Source organism: Pieris brassicae, chromosome 1 (assembly GCF_905147105.1).
Source record: "Pieris brassicae chromosome 1, ilPieBrab1.1, whole genome shotgun sequence".
Taxonomy (NCBI): domain Eukaryota; kingdom Metazoa; phylum Arthropoda; class Insecta; order Lepidoptera; family Pieridae; genus Pieris; species Pieris brassicae.
In genome coordinates, this window is record NC_059665.1 from 19,992,452 (window position 1) to 20,000,000 (window position 7,549).

The 7,549-nt window shown below is 33.7% G+C and overlaps 1 protein-coding gene across 1 annotated transcript in view; it reads left to right on the forward strand.

The window, feature by feature from the left end:
- The first annotated feature begins 217 nt into the window (after window positions 1-217).
- LOC123714132 overlaps window positions 218-7,549 on the forward strand; it is a 36,783-nt gene continuing 29,451 nt past the window's right edge. The window contains exon 1 of the mRNA XM_045668300.1: window positions 218-352. The gene's annotated coding sequence lies outside the window, so the exon portion shown is untranslated. The remainder of the gene's footprint in view (window positions 353-7,549) is intronic.

Here is a 7,549-nt window from a genome sequence, read left to right on the forward strand (position 1 = left end):
GTCAAATCCTAATCTTGTTTTCAATATTGTATCGCAAAAAAATTCAAATGCGGTAATATTTTTATACCGTAAGCATTTCTAATATCAAATAAGGTCCTGCATATGCGGAATTAACGGAGTCATATCCAGTTTTAGCCATAGAGAAAAATAAAGCTGAGGTTGCAGTGCAGCATTCCTGACAAGGCAAAGAAATAAGAATCTTCGTTAGTTCGAAAGTAAACGTGCGATCGTCCGGACGCTTACGGCTCCGGTACTTTTTATTTTATAAGTGGACAGTGCCATTCAACCTTTGTGAATAAAAACCTCTTTGGAAACCTTTTTGGATACATTTGGATTTTTTATTATCGCATTGGTATGTATACCACTATATTGTATGTATGTACATATATATGTATATATTCGTATCACATTGCCTTTTTTAAGTTTAATATTGTATAAGTTTCATAAATTTCTATATTTTCACAGAATGTGCACTTAAAAATTATGATAATACTTTTAGATTTTTAATTATAACATAAAAGTTATATCAATTTGTCGCACGTTGTGTATACTTTGCCAAATGAGCATCAGTTATCTAATGACTATTTTATTTTTAACTTATCTTATTAACGGGATCGGCAATTAAGACGATGTTATATGATTTAAATAATACTAGATTATACAATAGATATATACAATATAAGTATAGAACTAGAATTAATATACACTACACAAATCTTCAACAATTTTATCGTAAAGTAATATTAAATATTACCTAACAAATTCAGTATGAATGACTGTTGAATGAACTAAAGCTATGTCTAAAAAATACTAAACTTTTTAAACATTGTTTAATTGAATCGACGCGGTTAGGTAAATGCTTTACGTAATATTAGATTCATTAGGTATTAAGTTTAAAACATATTTAATATAAATTCATTTATTAATAATTACCTCATCGAAAATAACCATTAATATAAGCCTCAAAAGAATTCTGTCCTTTTCGCACTCGTGACACTTTGGCATTGTAAAACTGTTTAACTCCTATAGAACGCAAAAACCAGAAACAACCTATTAGTGATTGTTGTAAATTGTAATGTACATAAGATGAACTTATTTATATGTACACACTAAATAGGTATTTCTAAAACTGTCTAGCTGTATACGATAGAAAGCATGTTAAATTTTGGACCCATCAAACGGTCATAGTAAGGCTGTTATAACATTGTACAAGTTAATATGAAAACGATATAATAATAATAAGCCTTTATTCCATACATTTGATTAAAATAAAAAGATAAATTTATAGTTTTACTAAGATGCGGCCCCTGTGCGGGAGAAGGCCTCCTCCATCTTTTTCCACCCTACTTTATTTTTTGCCATCGTCATCCAATTTCTGCCAGCTACCCTCTCTATCCCGTCGGCCCATCGCTCTATTGGTCTTCCTTTCGGACCCGTCCATTCTGTTACTGCTCTAGACCATCTATCTGTACAACGGGCTACGTGGCCTTCCCATCTCCATTTAAGTTTTAAGTTTAAGTCACACGAGTGAAAACGATATAACAATAACTAAATAATCTTGCTCACAGACTCATGGTTTCGAACCAATACTTTAAGAATTTCATAATTGGTTTAATTTCTGGCATATAATAATTTTGGTATTTTGGTATTATATCTTATAAACCATATACCTAAACCTTCCTCATTTAACATTCTATATGTTGATGAAAACCACAAGAAATTGCGTGCAGTAGCTCCCTACCAGACTTATAGATATGACTATGTTTTTATAAAATACCAGTACACTTATGAATTGATTCTAAATTTACATTTACTACCAGTTCGCAAGTCAAAGTCAAGTCCTTTTGTAGATATACATATACGTTCTATAACACTGTTCACTGTTTTTTTGTTCTATCATCAATAGTATCCACAGCGCACGCGATGACGGATTTTTATGGATAACCTAAATTTTTCATTTTTATTAGGGATTACTTTTATTATTGAAAATGTCATATAGCCTATCATCATGGCAATGTCAATCAGTGCAGCTTTCTAAGATCTAAGATTTTTGAAAATCGGTCCAGTAGGTTTGTGTGAAAACATTACAAACAAACATGCAATAACACAAATGTTGCTCTTTATAATATTAGTATAGACTAGCGGATCCGGAAGACGTTGTCCTGTACACACGTCTAACATACCAAAAAATCTAATAATGTAAATCACTGTCGACTCCACACGAACACACAAAAAGTTCATTAAAATTTGTCCAGCCGTGGGTTTGGGTTTAATTACGAGCACATGCCCAGAAGATTTATAAATATACCAGTTGTTTACTACCTAGATACCAACTGCAGCGTCATTTGCCGGTCTGATTTGTGAATCTAAATCAAGCAGGTCGCCATTAGAACGCATACAAAAAGCTTCATTTAAATCGGTCCAGCCGTTTTAGAGGAGTTCAGTAACATATACGCGTAGAGTAGAATTATATATACAAAAATAAAAGGCATTATCAAGCTCTACAACTTTTCTCGACAACTCAATCGTATATCTCATAGTTAAGGTATCGTTCATTCGACTGTAAAGTAGCAATTCCTACTACCACGACAACCTATTTTTATTTAGCAGTGGCTTTCTATTATTCTATTCTATGTTACATATAGACTGCCTGCATGCTATTCGGATCAAGTTTGTTTATTTGCTCACAATCAGCATTTGTATTACTCTCTTTTATCGTGTATTGAAACGACCCAACCACTCTCTGCATTCCAAAACGTTTGTACAGTGTTTACAAAGTGATTTCTCGGGCGTCGTACATATTGCACTGGAAATGTAACGTGAAAATTGTGAATATACGAACGATTTTGTGTGAATAACCTACATTTAATGTTTACCTGTAGAATTCAATTCAAATCGTTATTTTGGGTTCTGAATTTGAATTTCGAAAGGATTTAAAAAGATTTCAAACTTTGTCGTAACCCGTATCTGGCATATGATACGTGTCTTTGTCAAAACTTAGTAGAAGTTTGTTTCCCCGGGTACTCTATAGTGTCACCCAGTCCTTGGTTTTTAGTTTTTGACAAACTAAATGAAACAGCTATAATGGTGATTTTATTGCCATCATTACAATTTGTAAATCGGTTTCGAATTCGATTAGATATAGTAAAAGTAGGTTATACTCGCAATATTTACTAACAATTTATACAATTTAATTGATATATATATTTTAAAGTAACCAGGAAAAAGATATTTATTTAACTTTCTAACTCCAGTAGTACGGTTTCCAATCAAGTTATGCGGAACGAGTGTTGGTTATCTATCACGAAATACTATGTTAGATTACGACTCACGCGTGCTTACTATTTTCTTATGTACTTTCTTTGTAAATATGAAATGATTTTTTTTTATAACATCTTCTTATCACTCATTAGTAAATTCCTATTGAATTCTTGTGGTGTGAAACCTCCAAATACGCGTATGGAGTTATCCTTCGAAAAATCATTTTGGTCAATGTTAAATATGACAGATATAATAAGGTTTTTGGAGTTTATTGGAGTTTACTCCTTAAGAAACGATTTGAGTTATAAGGCCCGGTACGGAAATTTTATGAGGAGTAAAATCAAGTGTAACACGAAAAGTTGAGGCGTTACGTAGAAAGAGACAAACATATATATCTGTAGGATTGAACGTGTAAAATTCTTCTCATTCTCTCTCTAAAATTGGATTTGTATAAATTGAACACAATTATTATTGTTATTATTATTATTTATATTGTTTTGTAACATACTTTATGTTATACGCTTTATTGAAGTAATATAAATAATCCGAATAATTACAGATATATGTTTGTTTCTCTTATCATTTTAGCAGATGCGTTCATTTACCCTTTTTTTCTATTCGATAAATATCATAATTATCGTTCGTAAGGAGTAAACTCCAATCGTGCGTCGTAGCTGACACACATTTTTTTTTGTGAATAAAGGTGTCTAGGAAAGTTTGACATTTTATAATTCGTAAAATATATCAAATTCTGATCGGTCTGTTATTGCTTAATATTCTTTGAGAGTAACAGAATGTTTCACACCTTGCATCGTAAAGGAATACGTTGTTTTAAATATTTTGTATGGTACCTTATCGAACCATTAAGATCATTAATCGGCTATTAATTATGTCACGATATAATCGTGTTGCAATGATGTCATTCCATTAAACAGCGGAGGTGACCTCAACTTGTTGACATTATCTTTATTTTGGGATCACTGTGGAATTAGGCAAATGTTGCAGTAGGATGTTGCAGGAATTCAACAGCTAGATTTTACCTAAATAACCCAAAGTCAACTTAAAATTATATACAAATATCGTAAATCTTAAATTAGTAGTATGAAAATTTGTTGTATTAGTATATAAACAACCAACTAGGACTGATAGGGTTACATTGACAAAAACTGACTCAATCAAAAAATATAAAAGGCTCGTTTAGGTTAGTATGTGTTAGTATATGTCTCTAACACATACATTAAATACATCAGACGACATGTAAGCGGAACATATAGGTTTAGTAATCTAAACTGGTCGTTTTTATATTCTACCCTTACGAGGCTGTTAAATAATCTAGAATGCAGCGTATATACAAAAAGGCGTCTTTTTATGGAGTTACGATCGCATTCAACAAAAGTAAAAACTTGTTTTGCTATCGTGTCCATTTGGATGTTTACCGCATGCTACGTTCTATGTGTTATGTAAATAAAAAATATACATTATGAGCGTTATTGCTTCGTGGCATTTTATATAAATATTTAAAAAACGAAAATTACGAGTGCACAATTTCAACATATTAAGCATGACCGTAGTATCTATAGACATGAAAAATTTAGAGTTTTTTTTTGTAATAGAGGCAAAAAGGGCTCACCTGATGTCAAGTGATACCGCAGCCCATAGAAATAGGCATTTCCAGAGGGCTTGCTGGTGTGTTGATGACCAATAACTTGCTGATACCCGCGATACAAACGTATGCAACACAACGCTAATTACCGACCAATCTTGTACCTTGTTACATTACGTAAAGCATTTTCTATATCCATTCTTCTACCTTGTATTTTTATGTAATAGAAATTAAGAAATCCGGTCAAGCAGATCATCGTTATACAACTTTTATGCTGCTATGTAAATTAAGGTTGCATATAGATTTATAAAACTCGTTCCTTTATACTTTTTACTTAATTTTTACCAGTATTCGCCACAAAAATATTAAGTTAATTCCATATTAGCCTTGCTTACTTGTCATTCTTTGGAATTCTCGATAAAATCGTTTTCAATTGATTAAATTAGCATTAGTATTAATCATAGTCGTACTATAGAATTATCGGTAAGTTGGATACATTTAGGACTATGTAGAATTTAACTTGCTTTTTTTAAAGATCGCTTGTTAGTGATAATTCCACCCGTTGTCTAATAACTTATGTAACCTGCTTTTTATAACTATATGTGTCTTTGTAAAGATACAAATAGTAAAAACGTAAAAAAAATATGAATGGTTTATTTGTTTTTAAGTGAATAATACTTATTAACATACAACAATGGAGAGCAACTGCTTAGTTCATCCTAGCGTGAACCCTGGCCCCTTATGTATCAACGCGACAACATAAAGAAATGGACATATTAGACAAATTACCAATAAAATTAGACACAGAAATATTGTAGAAGGACACACACACACAAACATTAAATACAAAGAAACATCCCATTTGCCTTTTTTACGTGCTCATTAAGAAAATGTCCCTAAATGTTACTTTCACTAAAAACACAATTTCCCAAGTTTTTATGTTCGCGCTAATAGTTTCAAAACTTTGTACCATTCATTAGGAGTGCACGGTTCATTAAAACCCGAAGTCACGGACGTTGTGTTAACCTGAATAGGGCGTGACTTGGATAACAAAAAATACATCCTTTTTGTACTAAGTAGCAGTATTTGTTTGATGAGGCACTGTAGGTGGTGACTTTTTATCTAACGGGGCATGTGGGTGGTAAGTAAAAAAACATAGGATGAGTAAATCGCTTTGTCATAGCTGGATTATTTATATCTTATGTGTCAGATATAACGCACTTATTGATGATACCAATAAAGTCGTAATTTTTTTAGAACATACAAAGCATTCTTTACGTCTAGTAACTAAAACGAGAATTTCAAGGAAATATATCAAGTTAAATCTCATCTTTTTTTTTTTTTTTTTGAAGAAGGAATCTCGCTGTTGGCCTTAAGGGCCTTTACAGCTCAGCTCGGGCTGTTTTGGCGAGCGTAGCTCGGCCAGAATGGCGTTTTGTCCCGCGGTTAGCGCAAGGGCGTCTCCTGTGAGACTCGAACCTCGGCTTGGGCCGTCGCGGGGTGGTCAATCGCCTGAAGGGCAGGACGGAAGCTCACTGGAGTGAGCGAAATGCGAAGTAAAGGTCCTCGCCTTCCCCGGTGAAGGCGGTTTTTTACCCTAGTCTGTGAATTTCTATTTTTATTATTGGCCGCGCGGGCGGCATTTAATTTATTGTTTGCTACAGTAATTGGATCGTCCGGATCCGTTAGTATGTGTCGGGGCCTCCTACGAGCCCTTTTTGTCGGGAAGGGGTAATAGTTGATGCTATTACGCACCAGCGGATTGGGATGGTGTTTAGCCTTGTCAAAGTGGCGTGTGGACGCCAACTTCATCCATTGGGCTATGGTAGGGAGCTCCAGGTCGTGGTGGAGATCGACGTTTCTCACATAGAAGGGCGCACCGGTCGCGATTCTCATGAATCGCGACTGGAGCACCTGTAGCCGGTGAATATAGGAGGGGGCACAATGTGCAAAGACTACGCTAGCGTATGTCATGCACGGTCGGATGCATTAAATCTCATCGCGAGCACTGTCAAAATATGTATACCATATTCAGTAGAATTACGGTTTAAGTTATTTCTTTTTTCTCGTTAAGAACATTACAATACCCACTTACATGACAAAATATATATACGTTACGCTTATTAATAAATTGTATATTACAACAGTAATAAAAGTACAAAATAGAATACCTATTCGATAAAAATACAGCATTTATGTTGTCAACATAAAATACAAAAAAACAACAACAATGTAACAAAAAGTAATTTTACAAATAGCACACACATCTACAAGTCTTGATTGACGTACTGAAATATGGGCCTAACTTTATCTGTCAATGCAATGGCATTTAGCACTTAGTTTAGCTACTTTGGTCATATTGCCAGCAGATAACCGAATAGTCTCGACAAGATGGTAAGGAGGAGTGGTGGAAGGAGAAAGCAAAGACCGACATCCCTATTACCCTGAGACAAGCGGAGTAGTGTGGAGGCAGAAAGTCGACGTATCGATTAGGGCTTTTCAAGACAGATAATACAACGAATCCGTAATACTACCTTTAGTAATACTACGTAGAAGAAGTAGTATCATAATTTTAAAATATAAGCTTTTCTGATATTATTATATATTAATATATATAAATTGATAGTAAATGAAATACTAAATTCTCGTAGGAATACGTAGTAAACACATAAAATGAGTTTTTCA